This window comes from Ranitomeya variabilis, chromosome 2 (genome assembly GCF_051348905.1).
Source record: "Ranitomeya variabilis isolate aRanVar5 chromosome 2, aRanVar5.hap1, whole genome shotgun sequence".
In the NCBI taxonomy this organism is placed as follows: Eukaryota; Metazoa; Chordata; class Amphibia; order Anura; family Dendrobatidae; genus Ranitomeya; species Ranitomeya variabilis.
This window is the reverse complement of record NC_135233.1, coordinates 1,107,181,948-1,107,199,323: the sequence shown is the minus strand read 5'-3', so window position 1 is coordinate 1,107,199,323 and position 17,376 is coordinate 1,107,181,948. Positions and strand designations below refer to the sequence as shown.

Genomic DNA, 17,376 nt, shown 5'->3' with positions numbered 1-17,376 from the left:
AATCCAATGGTAGCATTGGAGAATGCGGGCATCGATCCCGCTACCTCTCGCATGCTAAGCGAGCGCTCTACCACTTGAGCTAATCCCCCAAACCTGTGAAACTTGACGTCAGTTTCACGTCACACCAGGTCACAATTTTCATATACAGTCACAGATGACATTGCTTTTTTTTTTTTTTTTTTTTTTTTTTTAAGTGTGGACTCCGTTTTCCCATACTTGAAGAACATTTAAGGAGTCCACAACGTGATTGGTGACCTACAAATACAGTCGAGCAACTTTCTAGCAAACCCTTTCTATGCACATGGAGAATCAAACCGGGGACAGTGAAAAAACTTGCATAGTTTGTAGAAAAAAGTTGTGATGTAGCACAATCCCAAGGAGAACCGTTGAACTTTTATGGGTTGGTTTGTTTATCGAAAATGCTGAGAGGTCGTGAAGGCCTCCTGGTCTTTTTTTTTCCTCCTTTCTGTGGTTGCTAAACTGTAAGAAGAGAGTAGAGCATGAGCCTTAACACAAAACATTAAAAGAGAATAAATGCAACACCAATGGTGAAAAGCAAGACATGCGTTGGCCGGGAATCGAACCCGGGTCAACTGCTTGGAAGGCAGCTATGCTCACCACTATACCACCAACGCTTTCGGAAGTGTACGTTTTTTTGACATTTTCTGCAATAACACTAAACTTTCTGTTGACAGAAGCATTTGGATGCAATGTAATGATGAAAAGTATAAAACACAACCTTTTAGCAGAGGATGGTTTCGATCCATCGACCTCTGGGTTATGGGCCCAGCACGCTTCCGCTGCGCCACTCTGCTCGTAGTGTTGGATGCTTAGAGTCGAAGTCTAATTACTGTCTGCCTTCTGGTCTGTGTCGTGTAATTTATCAGCCATTTCTTATCTGTTGGCAACTAGATTATTCTTGGTGTTTTGCAATTATTTCTTTGTTTTTTTCTGTTTCCTTTAGTCATATTGTTGAAAATCATTTGAAGAAACGGTGTCTGACCTTGCTTAAGGTGCAGGCAAAAATTGTGGTCCATTGGGTCTCTGTGGCGCAATCGGTTAGCGCGTTCGGCTGTTAACCGAAAGGTTGGTGGTTCGAGTCCACCCAGGGACGTCGCACCCTTTTGCAGTCCACCCAGAGACGTTGCACAGTTGGAGAAGTTTTTGCATTGGTGCTGAGCATCTCTCTCATGTAAAAGCCATTTTGCTGACTATGTTTTGAATTCACGAGGCAAACTGGAGAAAAACTTTCTGTATGAGATAAGATAAACAAAACTTCCTTCGAGCCGGAATTGAACCAGCGACCTAAGGATTGCTAATTTAGAGCTACAGTCCTCCGCTCTACCAGCTGAGCTATCGAAGGATTGTTTTGGCCACTGTCGAAAGCCTCCTAGGTTTGGCCGTGGGTGCCACGGGCAGATGGTAAAAATGATTCATTCAACTCTGCGAAAAAGGAATCCAATGGTAGCATTGGAGAATGCGGGCATCGATCCCGCTACCTCTCGCATGCTAAGCGAGCGCTCTACCACTTGAGCTAATCCCCCAAACCTGTGAAACTTGACGTCAGTTTCACGTCACACCAGGTCACAATTTTCATATACAGTCACAGATGACATTGCTTTTTTTTTTTTTTTTTTTTTTTTTTTAAGTGTGGACTCCGTTTTCCCATACTTGAAGAACATTTAAGGAGTCCACAACGTGATTGGTGACCTACAAATACAGTCGAGCAACTTTCTAGCAAACCCTTTCTATGCACATGGAGAATCAAACCGGGGACAGTGAAAAAACTTGCATAGTTTGTAGAAAAAAGTTGTGATGTAGCACAATCCCAAGGAGAACCGTTGAACTTTTATGGGTTGGTTTGTTTATCGAAAATGCTGAGAGGTCGTGAAGGCCTCCTGGTCTTTTTTTTTCCTCCTTTCTGTGGTTGCTAAACTGTAAGAAGAGAGTAGAGCATGAGCCTTAACACAAAACATTAAAAGAGAATAAATGCAACACCAATGGTGAAAAGCAAGACATGCGTTGGCCGGGAATCGAACCCGGGTCAACTGCTTGGAAGGCAGCTATGCTCACCACTATACCACCAACGCTTTCGGAAGTGTACGTTTTTTTGACATTTTCTGCAATAACACTAAACTTTCTGTTGACAGAAGCATTTGGATGCAATGTAATGATGAAAAGTATAAAACACAACCTTTTAGCAGAGGATGGTTTCGATCCATCGACCTCTGGGTTATGGGCCCAGCACGCTTCCGCTGCGCCACTCTGCTCGTAGTGTTGGATGCTTAGAGTCGAAGTCTAATTACTGTCTGCCTTCTGGTCTGTGTCGTGTAATTTATCAGCCATTTCTTATCTGTTGGCAACTAGATTATTCTTGGTGTTTTGCAATTATTTCTTTGTTTTTTTCTGTTTCCTTTAGTCATATTGTTGAAAATCATTTGAAGAAACGGTGTCTGACCTTGCTTAAGGTGCAGGCAAAAATTGTGGTCCATTGGGTCTCTGTGGCGCAATCGGTTAGCGCGTTCGGCTGTTAACCGAAAGGTTGGTGGTTCGAGTCCACCCAGGGACGTCGCACCCTTTTGCAGTCCACCCAGAGACGTTGCACAGTTGGAGAAGTTTTTGCATTGGTGCTGAGCATCTCTCTCATGTAAAAGCCATTTTGCTGACTATGTTTTGAATTCACGAGGCAAACTGGAGAAAAACTTTCTGTATGAGATAAGATAAACAAAACTTCCTTCGAGCCGGAATTGAACCAGCGACCTAAGGATTGCTAATTTAGAGCTACAGTCCTCCGCTCTACCAGCTGAGCTATCGAAGGATTGTTTTGGCCACTGTCGAAAGCCTCCTAGGTTTGGCCGTGGGTGCCACGGGCAGATGGTAAAAATGATTCATTCAACTCTGCGAAAAAGGAATCCAATGGTAGCATTGGAGAATGCGGGCATCGATCCCGCTACCTCTCGCATGCTAAGCGAGCGCTCTACCACTTGAGCTAATCCCCCAAACCTGTGAAACTTGACGTCAGTTTCACGTCACACCAGGTCACAATTTTCATATACAGTCACAGATGACATTGCTTTTTTTTTTTTTTTTTTTTTTTTTTTAAGTGTGGACTCCGTTTTCCCATACTTGAAGAACATTTAAGGAGTCCACAACGTGATTGGTGACCTACAAATACAGTCGAGCAACTTTCTAGCAAACCCTTTCTATGCACATGGAGAATCAAACCGGGGACAGTGAAAAAACTTGCATAGTTTGTAGAAAAAAGTTGTGATGTAGCACAATCCCAAGGAGAACCGTTGAACTTTTATGGGTTGGTTTGTTTATCGAAAATGCTGAGAGGTCGTGAAGGCCTCCTGGTCTTTTTTTTTCCTCCTTTCTGTGGTTGCTAAACTGTAAGAAGAGAGTAGAGCATGAGCCTTAACACAAAACATTAAAAGAGAATAAATGCAACACCAATGGTGAAAAGCAAGACATGCGTTGGCCGGGAATCGAACCCGGGTCAACTGCTTGGAAGGCAGCTATGCTCACCACTATACCACCAACGCTTTCGGAAGTGTACGTTTTTTTGACATTTTCTGCAATAACACTAAACTTTCTGTTGACAGAAGCATTTGGATGCAATGTAATGATGAAAAGTATAAAACACAACCTTTTAGCAGAGGATGGTTTCGATCCATCGACCTCTGGGTTATGGGCCCAGCACGCTTCCGCTGCGCCACTCTGCTCGTAGTGTTGGATGCTTAGAGTCGAAGTCTAATTACTGTCTGCCTTCTGGTCTGTGTCGTGTAATTTATCAGCCATTTCTTATCTGTTGGCAACTAGATTATTCTTGGTGTTTTGCAATTATTTCTTTGTTTTTTTCTGTTTCCTTTAGTCATATTGTTGAAAATCATTTGAAGAAACGGTGTCTGACCTTGCTTAAGGTGCAGGCAAAAATTGTGGTCCATTGGGTCTCTGTGGCGCAATCGGTTAGCGCGTTCGGCTGTTAACCGAAAGGTTGGTGGTTCGAGTCCACCCAGGGACGTCGCACCCTTTTGCAGTCCACCCAGAGACGTTGCACAGTTGGAGAAGTTTTTGCATTGGTGCTGAGCATCTCTCTCATGTAAAAGCCATTTTGCTGACTATGTTTTGAATTCACGAGGCAAACTGGAGAAAAACTTTCTGTATGAGATAAACAAAACTTCCTTCGAGCCGGAATTGAACCAGCGACCTAAGGATTGCTAATTTAGAGCTACAGTCCTCCGCTCTACCAGCTGAGCTATCGAAGGATTGTTTTGGCCACTGTCGAAAGCCTCCTAGGTTTGGCCGTGGGTGCCACGGGCAGATGGTAAAAATGATTCATTCAACTCTGCGAAAAAGGAATCCAATGGTAGCATTGGAGAATGCGGGCATCGATCCCGCTACCTCTCGCATGCTAAGCGAGCGCTCTACCACTTGAGCTAATCCCCCAAACCTGTGAAACTTGACGTCAGTTTCACGTCACACCAGGTCACAATTTTCATATACAGTCACAGATGACATTGCTTTTTTTTTTTTTTTTTTTTTTTTTTTAAGTGTGGACTCCGTTTTCCCATACTTGAAGAACATTTAAGGAGTCCACAACGTGATTGGTGACCTACAAATACAGTCGAGCAACTTTCTAGCAAACCCTTTCTATGCACATGGAGAATCAAACCGGGGACAGTGAAAAAACTTGCATAGTTTGTAGAAAAAAGTTGTGATGTAGCACAATCCCAAGGAGAACCGTTGAACTTTTATGGGTTGGTTTGTTTATCGAAAATGCTGAGAGGTCGTGAAGGCCTCCTGGTCTTTTTTTTTCCTCCTTTCTGTGGTTGCTAAACTGTAAGAAGAGAGTAGAGCATGAGCCTTAACACAAAACATTAAAAGAGAATAAATGCAACACCAATGGTGAAAAGCAAGACATGCGTTGGCCGGGAATCGAACCCGGGTCAACTGCTTGGAAGGCAGCTATGCTCACCACTATACCACCAACGCTTTCGGAAGTGTACGTTTTTTTGACATTTTCTGCAATAACACTAAACTTTCTGTTGACAGAAGCATTTGGATGCAATGTAATGATGAAAAGTATAAAACACAACCTTTTAGCAGAGGATGGTTTCGATCCATCGACCTCTGGGTTATGGGCCCAGCACGCTTCCGCTGCGCCACTCTGCTCGTAGTGTTGGATGCTTAGAGTCGAAGTCTAATTACTGTCTGCCTTCTGGTCTGTGTCGTGTAATTTATCAGCCATTTCTTATCTGTTGGCAACTAGATTATTCTTGGTGTTTTGCAATTATTTCTTTGTTTTTTTCTGTTTCCTTTAGTCATATTGTTGAAAATCATTTGAAGAAACGGTGTCTGACCTTGCTTAAGGTGCAGGCAAAAATTGTGGTCCATTGGGTCTCTGTGGCGCAATCGGTTAGCGCGTTCGGCTGTTAACCGAAAGGTTGGTGGTTCGAGTCCACCCAGGGACGTCGCACCCTTTTGCAGTCCACCCAGAGACGTTGCACAGTTGGAGAAGTTTTTGCATTGGTGCTGAGCATCTCTCTCATGTAAAAGCCATTTTGCTGACTATGTTTTGAATTCACGAGGCAAACTGGAGAAAAACTTTCTGTATGAGATAAGATAAACAAAACTTCCTTCGAGCCGGAATTGAACCAGCGACCTAAGGATTGCTAATTTAGAGCTACAGTCCTCCGCTCTACCAGCTGAGCTATCGAAGGATTGTTTTGGCCACTGTCGAAAGCCTCCTAGGTTTGGCCGTGGGTGCCACGGGCAGATGGTAAAAATGATTCATTCAACTCTGCGAAAAAGGAATCCAATGGTAGCATTGGAGAATGCGGGCATCGATCCCGCTACCTCTCGCATGCTAAGCGAGCGCTCTACCACTTGAGCTAATCCCCCAAACCTGTGAAACTTGACGTCAGTTTCACGTCACACCAGGTCACAATTTTCATATACAGTCACAGATGACATTGCTTTTTTTTTTTTTTTTTTTTTTTTTTTAAGTGTGGACTCCGTTTTCCCATACTTGAAGAACATTTAAGGAGTCCACAACGTGATTGGTGACCTACAAATACAGTCGAGCAACTTTCTAGCAAACCCTTTCTATGCACATGGAGAATCAAACCGGGGACAGTGAAAAAACTTGCATAGTTTGTAGAAAAAAGTTGTGATGTAGCACAATCCCAAGGAGAACCGTTGAACTTTTATGGGTTGGTTTGTTTATCGAAAATGCTGAGAGGTCGTGAAGGCCTCCTGGTCTTTTTTTTTCCTCCTTTCTGTGGTTGCTAAACTGTAAGAAGAGAGTAGAGCATGAGCCTTAACACAAAACATTAAAAGAGAATAAATGCAACACCAATGGTGAAAAGCAAGACATGCGTTGGCCGGGAATCGAACCCGGGTCAACTGCTTGGAAGGCAGCTATGCTCACCACTATACCACCAACGCTTTCGGAAGTGTACGTTTTTTTGACATTTTCTGCAATAACACTAAACTTTCTGTTGACAGAAGCATTTGGATGCAATGTAATGATGAAAAGTATAAAACACAACCTTTTAGCAGAGGATGGTTTCGATCCATCGACCTCTGGGTTATGGGCCCAGCACGCTTCCGCTGCGCCACTCTGCTCGTAGTGTTGGATGCTTAGAGTCGAAGTCTAATTACTGTCTGCCTTCTGGTCTGTGTCGTGTAATTTATCAGCCATTTCTTATCTGTTGGCAACTAGATTATTCTTGGTGTTTTGCAATTATTTCTTTGTTTTTTTCTGTTTCCTTTAGTCATATTGTTGAAAATCATTTGAAGAAACGGTGTCTGACCTTGCTTAAGGTGCAGGCAAAAATTGTGGTCCATTGGGTCTCTGTGGCGCAATCGGTTAGCGCGTTCGGCTGTTAACCGAAAGGTTGGTGGTTCGAGTCCACCCAGGGACGTCGCACCCTTTTGCAGTCCACCCAGAGACGTTGCACAGTTGGAGAAGTTTTTGCATTGGTGCTGAGCATCTCTCTCATGTAAAAGCCATTTTGCTGACTATGTTTTGAATTCACGAGGCAAACTGGAGAAAAACTTTCTGTATGAGATAAGATAAACAAAACTTCCTTCGAGCCGGAATTGAACCAGCGACCTAAGGATTGCTAATTTAGAGCTACAGTCCTCCGCTCTACCAGCTGAGCTATCGAAGGATTGTTTTGGCCACTGTCGAAAGCCTCCTAGGTTTGGCCGTGGGTGCCACGGGCAGATGGTAAAAATGATTCATTCAACTCTGCGAAAAAGGAATCCAATGGTAGCATTGGAGAATGCGGGCATCGATCCCGCTACCTCTCGCATGCTAAGCGAGCGCTCTACCACTTGAGCTAATCCCCCAAACCTGTGAAACTTGACGTCAGTTTCACGTCACACCAGGTCACAATTTTCATATACAGTCACAGATGACATTGCTTTTTTTTTTTTTTTTTTTTTTTTTTTAAGTGTGGACTCCGTTTTCCCATACTTGAAGAACATTTAAGGAGTCCACAACGTGATTGGTGACCTACAAATACAGTCGAGCAACTTTCTAGCAAACCCTTTCTATGCACATGGAGAATCAAACCGGGGACAGTGAAAAAACTTGCATAGTTTGTAGAAAAAAGTTGTGATGTAGCACAATCCCAAGGAGAACCGTTGAACTTTTATGGGTTGGTTTGTTTATCGAAAATGCTGAGAGGTCGTGAAGGCCTCCTGGTCTTTTTTTTTCCTCCTTTCTGTGGTTGCTAAACTGTAAGAAGAGAGTAGAGCATGAGCCTTAACACAAAACATTAAAAGAGAATAAATGCAACACCAATGGTGAAAAGCAAGACATGCGTTGGCCGGGAATCGAACCCGGGTCAACTGCTTGGAAGGCAGCTATGCTCACCACTATACCACCAACGCTTTCGGAAGTGTACGTTTTTTTGACATTTTCTGCAATAACACTAAACTTTCTGTTGACAGAAGCATTTGGATGCAATGTAATGATGAAAAGTATAAAACACAACCTTTTAGCAGAGGATGGTTTCGATCCATCGACCTCTGGGTTATGGGCCCAGCACGCTTCCGCTGCGCCACTCTGCTCGTAGTGTTGGATGCTTAGAGTCGAAGTCTAATTACTGTCTGCCTTCTGGTCTGTGTCGTGTAATTTATCAGCCATTTCTTATCTGTTGGCAACTAGATTATTCTTGGTGTTTTGCAATTATTTCTTTGTTTTTTTCTGTTTCCTTTAGTCATATTGTTGAAAATCATTTGAAGAAACGGTGTCTGACCTTGCTTAAGGTGCAGGCAAAAATTGTGGTCCATTGGGTCTCTGTGGCGCAATCGGTTAGCGCGTTCGGCTGTTAACCGAAAGGTTGGTGGTTCGAGTCCACCCAGGGACGTCGCACCCTTTTGCAGTCCACCCAGAGACGTTGCACAGTTGGAGAAGTTTTTGCATTGGTGCTGAGCATCTCTCTCATGTAAAAGCCATTTTGCTGACTATGTTTTGAATTCACGAGGCAAACTGGAGAAAAACTTTCTGTATGAGATAAGATAAACAAAACTTCCTTCGAGCCGGAATTGAACCAGCGACCTAAGGATTGCTAATTTAGAGCTACAGTCCTCCGCTCTACCAGCTGAGCTATCGAAGGATTGTTTTGGCCACTGTCGAAAGCCTCCTAGGTTTGGCCGTGGGTGCCACGGGCAGATGGTAAAAATGATTCATTCAACTCTGCGAAAAAGGAATCCAATGGTAGCATTGGAGAATGCGGGCATCGATCCCGCTACCTCTCGCATGCTAAGCGAGCGCTCTACCACTTGAGCTAATCCCCCAAACCTGTGAAACTTGACGTCAGTTTCACGTCACACCAGGTCACAATTTTCATATACAGTCACAGATGACATTGCTTTTTTTTTTTTTTTTTTTTTTTTTTTAAGTGTGGACTCCGTTTTCCCATACTTGAAGAACATTTAAGGAGTCCACAACGTGATTGGTGACCTACAAATACAGTCGAGCAACTTTCTAGCAAACCCTTTCTATGCACATGGAGAATCAAACCGGGGACAGTGAAAAAACTTGCATAGTTTGTAGAAAAAAGTTGTGATGTAGCACAATCCCAAGGAGAACCGTTGAACTTTTATGGGTTGGTTTGTTTATCGAAAATGCTGAGAGGTCGTGAAGGCCTCCTGGTCTTTTTTTTTCCTCCTTTCTGTGGTTGCTAAACTGTAAGAAGAGAGTAGAGCATGAGCCTTAACACAAAACATTAAAAGAGAATAAATGCAACACCAATGGTGAAAAGCAAGACATGCGTTGGCCGGGAATCGAACCCGGGTCAACTGCTTGGAAGGCAGCTATGCTCACCACTATACCACCAACGCTTTCGGAAGTGTACGTTTTTTTGACATTTTCTGCAATAACACTAAACTTTCTGTTGACAGAAGCATTTGGATGCAATGTAATGATGAAAAGTATAAAACACAACCTTTTAGCAGAGGATGGTTTCGATCCATCGACCTCTGGGTTATGGGCCCAGCACGCTTCCGCTGCGCCACTCTGCTCGTAGTGTTGGATGCTTAGAGTCGAAGTCTAATTACTGTCTGCCTTCTGGTCTGTGTCGTGTAATTTATCAGCCATTTCTTATCTGTTGGCAACTAGATTATTCTTGGTGTTTTGCAATTATTTCTTTGTTTTTTTCTGTTTCCTTTAGTCATATTGTTGAAAATCATTTGAAGAAACGGTGTCTGACCTTGCTTAAGGTGCAGGCAAAAATTGTGGTCCATTGGGTCTCTGTGGCGCAATCGGTTAGCGCGTTCGGCTGTTAACCGAAAGGTTGGTGGTTCGAGTCCACCCAGGGACGTCGCACCCTTTTGCAGTCCACCCAGAGACGTTGCACAGTTGGAGAAGTTTTTGCATTGGTGCTGAGCATCTCTCTCATGTAAAAGCCATTTTGCTGACTATGTTTTGAATTCACGAGGCAAACTGGAGAAAAACTTTCTGTATGAGATAAGATAAACAAAACTTCCTTCGAGCCGGAATTGAACCAGCGACCTAAGGATTGCTAATTTAGAGCTACAGTCCTCCGCTCTACCAGCTGAGCTATCGAAGGATTGTTTTGGCCACTGTCGAAAGCCTCCTAGGTTTGGCCGTGGGTGCCACGGGCAGATGGTAAAAATGATTCATTCAACTCTGCGAAAAAGGAATCCAATGGTAGCATTGGAGAATGCGGGCATCGATCCCGCTACCTCTCGCATGCTAAGCGAGCGCTCTACCACTTGAGCTAATCCCCCAAACCTGTGAAACTTGACGTCAGTTTCACGTCACACCAGGTCACAATTTTCATATACAGTCACAGATGACATTGCTTTTTTTTTTTTTTTTTTTTTTTTTTTAAGTGTGGACTCCGTTTTCCCATACTTGAAGAACATTTAAGGAGTCCACAACGTGATTGGTGACCTACAAATACAGTCGAGCAACTTTCTAGCAAACCCTTTCTATGCACATGGAGAATCAAACCGGGGACAGTGAAAAAACTTGCATAGTTTGTAGAAAAAAGTTGTGATGTAGCACAATCCCAAGGAGAACCGTTGAACTTTTATGGGTTGGTTTGTTTATCGAAAATGCTGAGAGGTCGTGAAGGCCTCCTGGTCTTTTTTTTTCCTCCTTTCTGTGGTTGCTAAACTGTAAGAAGAGAGTAGAGCATGAGCCTTAACACAAAACATTAAAAGAGAATAAATGCAACACCAATGGTGAAAAGCAAGACATGCGTTGGCCGGGAATCGAACCCGGGTCAACTGCTTGGAAGGCAGCTATGCTCACCACTATACCACCAACGCTTTCGGAAGTGTACGTTTTTTTGACATTTTCTGCAATAACACTAAACTTTCTGTTGACAGAAGCATTTGGATGCAATGTAATGATGAAAAGTATAAAACACAACCTTTTAGCAGAGGATGGTTTCGATCCATCGACCTCTGGGTTATGGGCCCAGCACGCTTCCGCTGCGCCACTCTGCTCGTAGTGTTGGATGCTTAGAGTCGAAGTCTAATTACTGTCTGCCTTCTGGTCTGTGTCGTGTAATTTATCAGCCATTTCTTATCTGTTGGCAACTAGATTATTCTTGGTGTTTTGCAATTATTTCTTTGTTTTTTTCTGTTTCCTTTAGTCATATTGTTGAAAATCATTTGAAGAAACGGTGTCTGACCTTGCTTAAGGTGCAGGCAAAAATTGTGGTCCATTGGGTCTCTGTGGCGCAATCGGTTAGCGCGTTCGGCTGTTAACCGAAAGGTTGGTGGTTCGAGTCCACCCAGGGACGTCGCACCCTTTTGCAGTCCACCCAGAGACGTTGCACAGTTGGAGAAGTTTTTGCATTGGTGCTGAGCATCTCTCTCATGTAAAAGCCATTTTGCTGACTATGTTTTGAATTCACGAGGCAAACTGGAGAAAAACTTTCTGTATGAGATAAACAAAACTTCCTTCGAGCCGGAATTGAACCAGCGACCTAAGGATTGCTAATTTAGAGCTACAGTCCTCCGCTCTACCAGCTGAGCTATCGAAGGATTGTTTTGGCCACTGTCGAAAGCCTCCTAGGTTTGGCCGTGGGTGCCACGGGCAGATGGTAAAAATGATTCATTCAACTCTGCGAAAAAGGAATCCAATGGTAGCATTGGAGAATGCGGGCATCGATCCCGCTACCTCTCGCATGCTAAGCGAGCGCTCTACCACTTGAGCTAATCCCCCAAACCTGTGAAACTTGACGTCAGTTTCACGTCACACCAGGTCACAATTTTCATATACAGTCACAGATGACATTGCTTTTTTTTTTTTTTTTTTTTTTTTTTTAAGTGTGGACTCCGTTTTCCCATACTTGAAGAACATTTAAGGAGTCCACAACGTGATTGGTGACCTACAAATACAGTCGAGCAACTTTCTAGCAAACCCTTTCTATGCACATGGAGAATCAAACCGGGGACAGTGAAAAAACTTGCATAGTTTGTAGAAAAAAGTTGTGATGTAGCACAATCCCAAGGAGAACCGTTGAACTTTTATGGGTTGGTTTGTTTATCGAAAATGCTGAGAGGTCGTGAAGGCCTCCTGGTCTTTTTTTTTCCTCCTTTCTGTGGTTGCTAAACTGTAAGAAGAGAGTAGAGCATGAGCCTTAACACAAAACATTAAAAGAGAATAAATGCAACACCAATGGTGAAAAGCAAGACATGCGTTGGCCGGGAATCGAACCCGGGTCAACTGCTTGGAAGGCAGCTATGCTCACCACTATACCACCAACGCTTTCGGAAGTGTACGTTTTTTTGACATTTTCTGCAATAACACTAAACTTTCTGTTGACAGAAGCATTTGGATGCAATGTAATGATGAAAAGTATAAAACACAACCTTTTAGCAGAGGATGGTTTCGATCCATCGACCTCTGGGTTATGGGCCCAGCACGCTTCCGCTGCGCCACTCTGCTCGTAGTGTTGGATGCTTAGAGTCGAAGTCTAATTACTGTCTGCCTTCTGGTCTGTGTCGTGTAATTTATCAGCCATTTCTTATCTGTTGGCAACTAGATTATTCTTGGTGTTTTGCAATTATTTCTTTGTTTTTTTCTGTTTCCTTTAGTCATATTGTTGAAAATCATTTGAAGAAACGGTGTCTGACCTTGCTTAAGGTGCAGGCAAAAATTGTGGTCCATTGGGTCTCTGTGGCGCAATCGGTTAGCGCGTTCGGCTGTTAACCGAAAGGTTGGTGGTTCGAGTCCACCCAGGGACGTCGCACCCTTTTGCAGTCCACCCAGAGACGTTGCACAGTTGGAGAAGTTTTTGCATTGGTGCTGAGCATCTCTCTCATGTAAAAGCCATTTTGCTGACTATGTTTTGAATTCACGAGGCAAACTGGAGAAAAACTTTCTGTATGAGATAAGATAAACAAAACTTCCTTCGAGCCGGAATTGAACCAGCGACCTAAGGATTGCTAATTTAGAGCTACAGTCCTCCGCTCTACCAGCTGAGCTATCGAAGGATTGTTTTGGCCACTGTCGAAAGCCTCCTAGGTTTGGCCGTGGGTGCCACGGGCAGATGGTAAAAATGATTCATTCAACTCTGCGAAAAAGGAATCCAATGGTAGCATTGGAGAATGCGGGCATCGATCCCGCTACCTCTCGCATGCTAAGCGAGCGCTCTACCACTTGAGCTAATCCCCCAAACCTGTGAAACTTGACGTCAGTTTCACGTCACACCAGGTCACAATTTTCATATACAGTCACAGATGACATTGCTTTTTTTTTTTTTTTTTTTTTTTTTTTAAGTGTGGACTCCGTTTTCCCATACTTGAAGAACATTTAAGGAGTCCACAACGTGATTGGTGACCTACAAATACAGTCGAGCAACTTTCTAGCAAACCCTTTCTATGCACATGGAGAATCAAACCGGGGACAGTGAAAAAACTTGCATAGTTTGTAGAAAAAAGTTGTGATGTAGCACAATCCCAAGGAGAACCGTTGAACTTTTATGGGTTGGTTTGTTTATCGAAAATGCTGAGAGGTCGTGAAGGCCTCCTGGTCTTTTTTTTTCCTCCTTTCTGTGGTTGCTAAACTGTAAGAAGAGAGTAGAGCATGAGCCTTAACACAAAACATTAAAAGAGAATAAATGCAACACCAATGGTGAAAAGCAAGACATGCGTTGGCCGGGAATCGAACCCGGGTCAACTGCTTGGAAGGCAGCTATGCTCACCACTATACCACCAACGCTTTCGGAAGTGTACGTTTTTTTGACATTTTCTGCAATAACACTAAACTTTCTGTTGACAGAAGCATTTGGATGCAATGTAATGATGAAAAGTATAAAACACAACCTTTTAGCAGAGGATGGTTTCGATCCATCGACCTCTGGGTTATGGGCCCAGCACGCTTCCGCTGCGCCACTCTGCTCGTAGTGTTGGATGCTTAGAGTCGAAGTCTAATTACTGTCTGCCTTCTGGTCTGTGTCGTGTAATTTATCAGCCATTTCTTATCTGTTGGCAACTAGATTATTCTTGGTGTTTTGCAATTATTTCTTTGTTTTTTTCTGTTTCCTTTAGTCATATTGTTGAAAATCATTTGAAGAAACGGTGTCTGACCTTGCTTAAGGTGCAGGCAAAAATTGTGGTCCATTGGGTCTCTGTGGCGCAATCGGTTAGCGCGTTCGGCTGTTAACCGAAAGGTTGGTGGTTCGAGTCCACCCAGGGACGTCGCACCCTTTTGCAGTCCACCCAGAGACGTTGCACAGTTGGAGAAGTTTTTGCATTGGTGCTGAGCATCTCTCTCATGTAAAAGCCATTTTGCTGACTATGTTTTGAATTCACGAGGCAAACTGGAGAAAAACTTTCTGTATGAGATAAGATAAACAAAACTTCCTTCGAGCCGGAATTGAACCAGCGACCTAAGGATTGCTAATTTAGAGCTACAGTCCTCCGCTCTACCAGCTGAGCTATCGAAGGATTGTTTTGGCCACTGTCGAAAGCCTCCTAGGTTTGGCCGTGGGTGCCACGGGCAGATGGTAAAAATGATTCATTCAACTCTGCGAAAAAGGAATCCAATGGTAGCATTGGAGAATGCGGGCATCGATCCCGCTACCTCTCGCATGCTAAGCGAGCGCTCTACCACTTGAGCTAATCCCCCAAACCTGTGAAACTTGACGTCAGTTTCACGTCACACCAGGTCACAATTTTCATATACAGTCACAGATGACATTGCTTTTTTTTTTTTTTTTTTTTTTTTTTTAAGTGTGGACTCCGTTTTCCCATACTTGAAGAACATTTAAGGAGTCCACAACGTGATTGGTGACCTACAAATACAGTCGAGCAACTTTCTAGCAAACCCTTTCTATGCACATGGAGAATCAAACCGGGGACAGTGAAAAAACTTGCATAGTTTGTAGAAAAAAGTTGTGATGTAGCACAATCCCAAGGAGAACCGTTGAACTTTTATGGGTTGGTTTGTTTATCGAAAATGCTGAGAGGTCGTGAAGGCCTCCTGGTCTTTTTTTTTCCTCCTTTCTGTGGTTGCTAAACTGTAAGAAGAGAGTAGAGCATGAGCCTTAACACAAAACATTAAAAGAGAATAAATGCAACACCAATGGTGAAAAGCAAGACATGCGTTGGCCGGGAATCGAACCCGGGTCAACTGCTTGGAAGGCAGCTATGCTCACCACTATACCACCAACGCTTTCGGAAGTGTACGTTTTTTTGACATTTTCTGCAATAACACTAAACTTTCTGTTGACAGAAGCATTTGGATGCAATGTAATGATGAAAAGTATAAAACACAACCTTTTAGCAGAGGATGGTTTCGATCCATCGACCTCTGGGTTATGGGCCCAGCACGCTTCCGCTGCGCCACTCTGCTCGTAGTGTTGGATGCTTAGAGTCGAAGTCTAATTACTGTCTGCCTTCTGGTCTGTGTCGTGTAATTTATCAGCCATTTCTTATCTGTTGGCAACTAGATTATTCTTGGTGTTTTGCAATTATTTCTTTGTTTTTTTCTGTTTCCTTTAGTCATATTGTTGAAAATCATTTGAAGAAACGGTGTCTGACCTTGCTTAAGGTGCAGGCAAAAATTGTGGTCCATTGGGTCTCTGTGGCGCAATCGGTTAGCGCGTTCGGCTGTTAACCGAAAGGTTGGTGGTTCGAGTCCACCCAGGGACGTCGCACCCTTTTGCAGTCCACCCAGAGACGTTGCACAGTTGGAGAAGTTTTTGCATTGGTGCTGAGCATCTCTCTCATGTAAAAGCCATTTTGCTGACTATGTTTTGAATTCACGAGGCAAACTGGAGAAAAACTTTCTGTATGAGATAAGATAAACAAAACTTCCTTCGAGCCGGAATTGAACCAGCGACCTAAGGATTGCTAATTTAGAGCTACAGTCCTCCGCTCTACCAGCTGAGCTATCGAAGGATTGTTTTGGCCACTGTCGAAAGCCTCCTAGGTTTGGCCGTGGGTGCCACGGGCAGATGGTAAAAATGATTCATTCAACTCTGCGAAAAAGGAATCCAATGGTAGCATTGGAGAATGCGGGCATCGATCCCGCTACCTCTCGCATGCTAAGCGAGCGCTCTACCACTTGAGCTAATCCCCCAAACCTGTGAAACTTGACGTCAGTTTCACGTCACACCAGGTCACAATTTTCATATACAGTCACAGATGACATTGCTTTTTTTTTTTTTTTTTTTTTTTTTTTAAGTGTGGACTCCGTTTTCCCATACTTGAAGAACATTTAAGGAGTCCACAACGTGATTGGTGACCTACAAATACAGTCGAGCAACTTTCTAGCAAACCCTTTCTATGCACATGGAGAATCAAACCGGGGACAGTGAAAAAACTTGCATAGTTTGTAGAAAAAAGTTGTGATGTAGCACAATCCCAAGGAGAACCGTTGAACTTTTATGGGTTGGTTTGTTTATCGAAAATGCTGAGAGGTCGTGAAGGCCTCCTGGTCTTTTTTTTTCCTCCTTTCTGTGGTTGCTAAACTGTAAGAAGAGAGTAGAGCATGAGCCTTAACACAAAACATTAAAAGAGAATAAATGCAACACCAATGGTGAAAAGCAAGACATGCGTTGGCCGGGAATCGAACCCGGGTCAACTGCTTGGAAGGCAGCTATGCTCACCACTATACCACCAACGCTTTCGGAAGTGTACGTTTTTTTGACATTTTCTGCAATAACACTAAACTTTCTGTTGACAGAAGCATTTGGATGCAATGTAATGATGAAAAGTATAAAACACAACCTTTTAGCAGAGGATGGTTTCGATCCATCGACCTCTGGGTTATGGGCCCAGCACGCTTCCGCTGCGCCACTCTGCTCGTAGTGTTGGATGCTTAGAGTCGAAGTCTAATTACTGTCTGCCTTCTGGTCTGTGTCGTGTAATTTATCAGCCATTTCTTATCTGTTGGCAACTAGATTATTCTTGGTGTTTTGCAATTATTTCTTTGTTTTTTTCTGTTTCCTTTAGTCATATTGTTGAAAATCATTTGAAGAAACGGTGTCTGACCTTGCTTAAGGTGCAGGCAAAAATTGTGGTCCATTGGGTCTCTGTGGCGCAATCGGTTAGCGCGTTCGGCTGTTAACCGAAAGGTTGGTGGTTCGAGTCCACCCAGGGACGTCGCACCCTTTTGCAGTCCACCCAGAGACGTTGCACAGTTGGAGAAGTTTTTGCATTGGTGCTGAGCATCTCTCTCATGTAAAAGCCATTTTGCTGACTATGTTTTGAATTCACGAGGCAAACTGGAGAAAAACTTTCTGTATGAGATAAGATAAACAAAACTTCCTTCGAGCCGGAATTGAACCAGCGACCTAAGGATTGCTAATTTAGAGCTACAGTCCTCCGCTCTACCAGCTGAGCTATCGAAGGATTGTTTTGGCCACTGTC

At 43.5% G+C, this 17,376-nt stretch overlaps 48 non-coding genes across 48 annotated transcripts; 12 read left to right on the top strand and 36 right to left on the bottom strand.

Moving 5' to 3' along the window:
- Nucleotides 1-16: 16 nt before the first annotated feature.
- Nucleotides 17-89, bottom strand: TRNAA-AGC (transfer RNA alanine (anticodon AGC)). Its single transcript has one exon. It is a non-coding gene; the product is annotated as a tRNA-Ala (tRNA).
- A 474-nt stretch (nt 90-563) lies between these two features.
- On the bottom strand, nt 564-635 carry TRNAG-UCC (transfer RNA glycine (anticodon UCC)). Its single transcript has one exon. It is a non-coding gene; the product is annotated as a tRNA-Gly (tRNA).
- A 405-nt stretch (nt 636-1,040) lies between these two features.
- On the top strand, nt 1,041-1,114 carry TRNAN-GUU (transfer RNA asparagine (anticodon GUU)). The gene has a single exon. It is a non-coding gene; the product is annotated as a tRNA-Asn (tRNA).
- A 163-nt stretch (nt 1,115-1,277) lies between these two features.
- On the bottom strand, nt 1,278-1,363 carry TRNAY-GUA (transfer RNA tyrosine (anticodon GUA)). Its single transcript is given in 2 exon segments — nt 1,278-1,313; nt 1,327-1,363. It is a non-coding gene; the product is annotated as a tRNA-Tyr (tRNA).
- A 108-nt stretch (nt 1,364-1,471) lies between these two features.
- On the bottom strand, nt 1,472-1,544 carry TRNAA-AGC (transfer RNA alanine (anticodon AGC)). Its single transcript has one exon. It is a non-coding gene; the product is annotated as a tRNA-Ala (tRNA).
- Nucleotides 1,545-2,018: 474 nt separating this feature from the next.
- On the bottom strand, nt 2,019-2,090 carry TRNAG-UCC (transfer RNA glycine (anticodon UCC)). Its single transcript has one exon. It is a non-coding gene; the product is annotated as a tRNA-Gly (tRNA).
- A 405-nt stretch (nt 2,091-2,495) lies between these two features.
- On the top strand, nt 2,496-2,569 carry TRNAN-GUU (transfer RNA asparagine (anticodon GUU)). Its single transcript has one exon. It is a non-coding gene; the product is annotated as a tRNA-Asn (tRNA).
- Nucleotides 2,570-2,732: 163 nt separating this feature from the next.
- Nucleotides 2,733-2,818, bottom strand: TRNAY-GUA (transfer RNA tyrosine (anticodon GUA)). Its single transcript is given in 2 exon segments — nt 2,733-2,768; nt 2,782-2,818. It is a non-coding gene; the product is annotated as a tRNA-Tyr (tRNA).
- Nucleotides 2,819-2,926: 108 nt separating this feature from the next.
- On the bottom strand, nt 2,927-2,999 carry TRNAA-AGC (transfer RNA alanine (anticodon AGC)). The gene has a single exon. It is a non-coding gene; the product is annotated as a tRNA-Ala (tRNA).
- Nucleotides 3,000-3,473: 474 nt separating this feature from the next.
- TRNAG-UCC (transfer RNA glycine (anticodon UCC)) lies at nt 3,474-3,545 on the bottom strand. Its single transcript has one exon. It is a non-coding gene; the product is annotated as a tRNA-Gly (tRNA).
- Nucleotides 3,546-3,950: 405 nt separating this feature from the next.
- On the top strand, nt 3,951-4,024 carry TRNAN-GUU (transfer RNA asparagine (anticodon GUU)). The gene has a single exon. It is a non-coding gene; the product is annotated as a tRNA-Asn (tRNA).
- A 158-nt stretch (nt 4,025-4,182) lies between these two features.
- TRNAY-GUA (transfer RNA tyrosine (anticodon GUA)) lies at nt 4,183-4,268 on the bottom strand. Its single transcript is given in 2 exon segments — nt 4,183-4,218; nt 4,232-4,268. It is a non-coding gene; the product is annotated as a tRNA-Tyr (tRNA).
- A 108-nt stretch (nt 4,269-4,376) lies between these two features.
- TRNAA-AGC (transfer RNA alanine (anticodon AGC)) lies at nt 4,377-4,449 on the bottom strand. The gene has a single exon. It is a non-coding gene; the product is annotated as a tRNA-Ala (tRNA).
- Nucleotides 4,450-4,923: 474 nt separating this feature from the next.
- Nucleotides 4,924-4,995, bottom strand: TRNAG-UCC (transfer RNA glycine (anticodon UCC)). The gene has a single exon. It is a non-coding gene; the product is annotated as a tRNA-Gly (tRNA).
- A 405-nt stretch (nt 4,996-5,400) lies between these two features.
- Nucleotides 5,401-5,474, top strand: TRNAN-GUU (transfer RNA asparagine (anticodon GUU)). Its single transcript has one exon. It is a non-coding gene; the product is annotated as a tRNA-Asn (tRNA).
- A 163-nt stretch (nt 5,475-5,637) lies between these two features.
- Nucleotides 5,638-5,723, bottom strand: TRNAY-GUA (transfer RNA tyrosine (anticodon GUA)). The gene is given in 2 exon segments: nt 5,638-5,673; nt 5,687-5,723. It is a non-coding gene; the product is annotated as a tRNA-Tyr (tRNA).
- A 108-nt stretch (nt 5,724-5,831) lies between these two features.
- On the bottom strand, nt 5,832-5,904 carry TRNAA-AGC (transfer RNA alanine (anticodon AGC)). Its single transcript has one exon. It is a non-coding gene; the product is annotated as a tRNA-Ala (tRNA).
- A 474-nt stretch (nt 5,905-6,378) lies between these two features.
- Nucleotides 6,379-6,450, bottom strand: TRNAG-UCC (transfer RNA glycine (anticodon UCC)). Its single transcript has one exon. It is a non-coding gene; the product is annotated as a tRNA-Gly (tRNA).
- Nucleotides 6,451-6,855: 405 nt separating this feature from the next.
- TRNAN-GUU (transfer RNA asparagine (anticodon GUU)) lies at nt 6,856-6,929 on the top strand. The gene has a single exon. It is a non-coding gene; the product is annotated as a tRNA-Asn (tRNA).
- A 163-nt stretch (nt 6,930-7,092) lies between these two features.
- TRNAY-GUA (transfer RNA tyrosine (anticodon GUA)) lies at nt 7,093-7,178 on the bottom strand. The gene is given in 2 exon segments: nt 7,093-7,128; nt 7,142-7,178. It is a non-coding gene; the product is annotated as a tRNA-Tyr (tRNA).
- Nucleotides 7,179-7,286: 108 nt separating this feature from the next.
- Nucleotides 7,287-7,359, bottom strand: TRNAA-AGC (transfer RNA alanine (anticodon AGC)). Its single transcript has one exon. It is a non-coding gene; the product is annotated as a tRNA-Ala (tRNA).
- Nucleotides 7,360-7,833: 474 nt separating this feature from the next.
- TRNAG-UCC (transfer RNA glycine (anticodon UCC)) lies at nt 7,834-7,905 on the bottom strand. Its single transcript has one exon. It is a non-coding gene; the product is annotated as a tRNA-Gly (tRNA).
- A 405-nt stretch (nt 7,906-8,310) lies between these two features.
- On the top strand, nt 8,311-8,384 carry TRNAN-GUU (transfer RNA asparagine (anticodon GUU)). The gene has a single exon. It is a non-coding gene; the product is annotated as a tRNA-Asn (tRNA).
- Nucleotides 8,385-8,547: 163 nt separating this feature from the next.
- On the bottom strand, nt 8,548-8,633 carry TRNAY-GUA (transfer RNA tyrosine (anticodon GUA)). Its single transcript is given in 2 exon segments — nt 8,548-8,583; nt 8,597-8,633. It is a non-coding gene; the product is annotated as a tRNA-Tyr (tRNA).
- A 108-nt stretch (nt 8,634-8,741) lies between these two features.
- TRNAA-AGC (transfer RNA alanine (anticodon AGC)) lies at nt 8,742-8,814 on the bottom strand. Its single transcript has one exon. It is a non-coding gene; the product is annotated as a tRNA-Ala (tRNA).
- A 474-nt stretch (nt 8,815-9,288) lies between these two features.
- Nucleotides 9,289-9,360, bottom strand: TRNAG-UCC (transfer RNA glycine (anticodon UCC)). Its single transcript has one exon. It is a non-coding gene; the product is annotated as a tRNA-Gly (tRNA).
- A 405-nt stretch (nt 9,361-9,765) lies between these two features.
- Nucleotides 9,766-9,839, top strand: TRNAN-GUU (transfer RNA asparagine (anticodon GUU)). Its single transcript has one exon. It is a non-coding gene; the product is annotated as a tRNA-Asn (tRNA).
- A 163-nt stretch (nt 9,840-10,002) lies between these two features.
- TRNAY-GUA (transfer RNA tyrosine (anticodon GUA)) lies at nt 10,003-10,088 on the bottom strand. The gene is given in 2 exon segments: nt 10,003-10,038; nt 10,052-10,088. It is a non-coding gene; the product is annotated as a tRNA-Tyr (tRNA).
- Nucleotides 10,089-10,196: 108 nt separating this feature from the next.
- TRNAA-AGC (transfer RNA alanine (anticodon AGC)) lies at nt 10,197-10,269 on the bottom strand. Its single transcript has one exon. It is a non-coding gene; the product is annotated as a tRNA-Ala (tRNA).
- A 474-nt stretch (nt 10,270-10,743) lies between these two features.
- On the bottom strand, nt 10,744-10,815 carry TRNAG-UCC (transfer RNA glycine (anticodon UCC)). Its single transcript has one exon. It is a non-coding gene; the product is annotated as a tRNA-Gly (tRNA).
- Nucleotides 10,816-11,220: 405 nt separating this feature from the next.
- On the top strand, nt 11,221-11,294 carry TRNAN-GUU (transfer RNA asparagine (anticodon GUU)). Its single transcript has one exon. It is a non-coding gene; the product is annotated as a tRNA-Asn (tRNA).
- Nucleotides 11,295-11,452: 158 nt separating this feature from the next.
- TRNAY-GUA (transfer RNA tyrosine (anticodon GUA)) lies at nt 11,453-11,538 on the bottom strand. The gene is given in 2 exon segments: nt 11,453-11,488; nt 11,502-11,538. It is a non-coding gene; the product is annotated as a tRNA-Tyr (tRNA).
- Nucleotides 11,539-11,646: 108 nt separating this feature from the next.
- On the bottom strand, nt 11,647-11,719 carry TRNAA-AGC (transfer RNA alanine (anticodon AGC)). The gene has a single exon. It is a non-coding gene; the product is annotated as a tRNA-Ala (tRNA).
- Nucleotides 11,720-12,193: 474 nt separating this feature from the next.
- TRNAG-UCC (transfer RNA glycine (anticodon UCC)) lies at nt 12,194-12,265 on the bottom strand. Its single transcript has one exon. It is a non-coding gene; the product is annotated as a tRNA-Gly (tRNA).
- Nucleotides 12,266-12,670: 405 nt separating this feature from the next.
- On the top strand, nt 12,671-12,744 carry TRNAN-GUU (transfer RNA asparagine (anticodon GUU)). Its single transcript has one exon. It is a non-coding gene; the product is annotated as a tRNA-Asn (tRNA).
- A 163-nt stretch (nt 12,745-12,907) lies between these two features.
- TRNAY-GUA (transfer RNA tyrosine (anticodon GUA)) lies at nt 12,908-12,993 on the bottom strand. The gene is given in 2 exon segments: nt 12,908-12,943; nt 12,957-12,993. It is a non-coding gene; the product is annotated as a tRNA-Tyr (tRNA).
- Nucleotides 12,994-13,101: 108 nt separating this feature from the next.
- TRNAA-AGC (transfer RNA alanine (anticodon AGC)) lies at nt 13,102-13,174 on the bottom strand. The gene has a single exon. It is a non-coding gene; the product is annotated as a tRNA-Ala (tRNA).
- Nucleotides 13,175-13,648: 474 nt separating this feature from the next.
- TRNAG-UCC (transfer RNA glycine (anticodon UCC)) lies at nt 13,649-13,720 on the bottom strand. Its single transcript has one exon. It is a non-coding gene; the product is annotated as a tRNA-Gly (tRNA).
- A 405-nt stretch (nt 13,721-14,125) lies between these two features.
- Nucleotides 14,126-14,199, top strand: TRNAN-GUU (transfer RNA asparagine (anticodon GUU)). The gene has a single exon. It is a non-coding gene; the product is annotated as a tRNA-Asn (tRNA).
- A 163-nt stretch (nt 14,200-14,362) lies between these two features.
- On the bottom strand, nt 14,363-14,448 carry TRNAY-GUA (transfer RNA tyrosine (anticodon GUA)). The gene is given in 2 exon segments: nt 14,363-14,398; nt 14,412-14,448. It is a non-coding gene; the product is annotated as a tRNA-Tyr (tRNA).
- A 108-nt stretch (nt 14,449-14,556) lies between these two features.
- Nucleotides 14,557-14,629, bottom strand: TRNAA-AGC (transfer RNA alanine (anticodon AGC)). The gene has a single exon. It is a non-coding gene; the product is annotated as a tRNA-Ala (tRNA).
- A 474-nt stretch (nt 14,630-15,103) lies between these two features.
- TRNAG-UCC (transfer RNA glycine (anticodon UCC)) lies at nt 15,104-15,175 on the bottom strand. The gene has a single exon. It is a non-coding gene; the product is annotated as a tRNA-Gly (tRNA).
- Nucleotides 15,176-15,580: 405 nt separating this feature from the next.
- Nucleotides 15,581-15,654, top strand: TRNAN-GUU (transfer RNA asparagine (anticodon GUU)). Its single transcript has one exon. It is a non-coding gene; the product is annotated as a tRNA-Asn (tRNA).
- A 163-nt stretch (nt 15,655-15,817) lies between these two features.
- Nucleotides 15,818-15,903, bottom strand: TRNAY-GUA (transfer RNA tyrosine (anticodon GUA)). Its single transcript is given in 2 exon segments — nt 15,818-15,853; nt 15,867-15,903. It is a non-coding gene; the product is annotated as a tRNA-Tyr (tRNA).
- A 108-nt stretch (nt 15,904-16,011) lies between these two features.
- On the bottom strand, nt 16,012-16,084 carry TRNAA-AGC (transfer RNA alanine (anticodon AGC)). The gene has a single exon. It is a non-coding gene; the product is annotated as a tRNA-Ala (tRNA).
- Nucleotides 16,085-16,558: 474 nt separating this feature from the next.
- TRNAG-UCC (transfer RNA glycine (anticodon UCC)) lies at nt 16,559-16,630 on the bottom strand. Its single transcript has one exon. It is a non-coding gene; the product is annotated as a tRNA-Gly (tRNA).
- Nucleotides 16,631-17,035: 405 nt separating this feature from the next.
- Nucleotides 17,036-17,109, top strand: TRNAN-GUU (transfer RNA asparagine (anticodon GUU)). The gene has a single exon. It is a non-coding gene; the product is annotated as a tRNA-Asn (tRNA).
- A 163-nt stretch (nt 17,110-17,272) lies between these two features.
- Nucleotides 17,273-17,358, bottom strand: TRNAY-GUA (transfer RNA tyrosine (anticodon GUA)). Its single transcript is given in 2 exon segments — nt 17,273-17,308; nt 17,322-17,358. It is a non-coding gene; the product is annotated as a tRNA-Tyr (tRNA).
- Nucleotides 17,359-17,376: the final 18 nt, after the last annotated feature.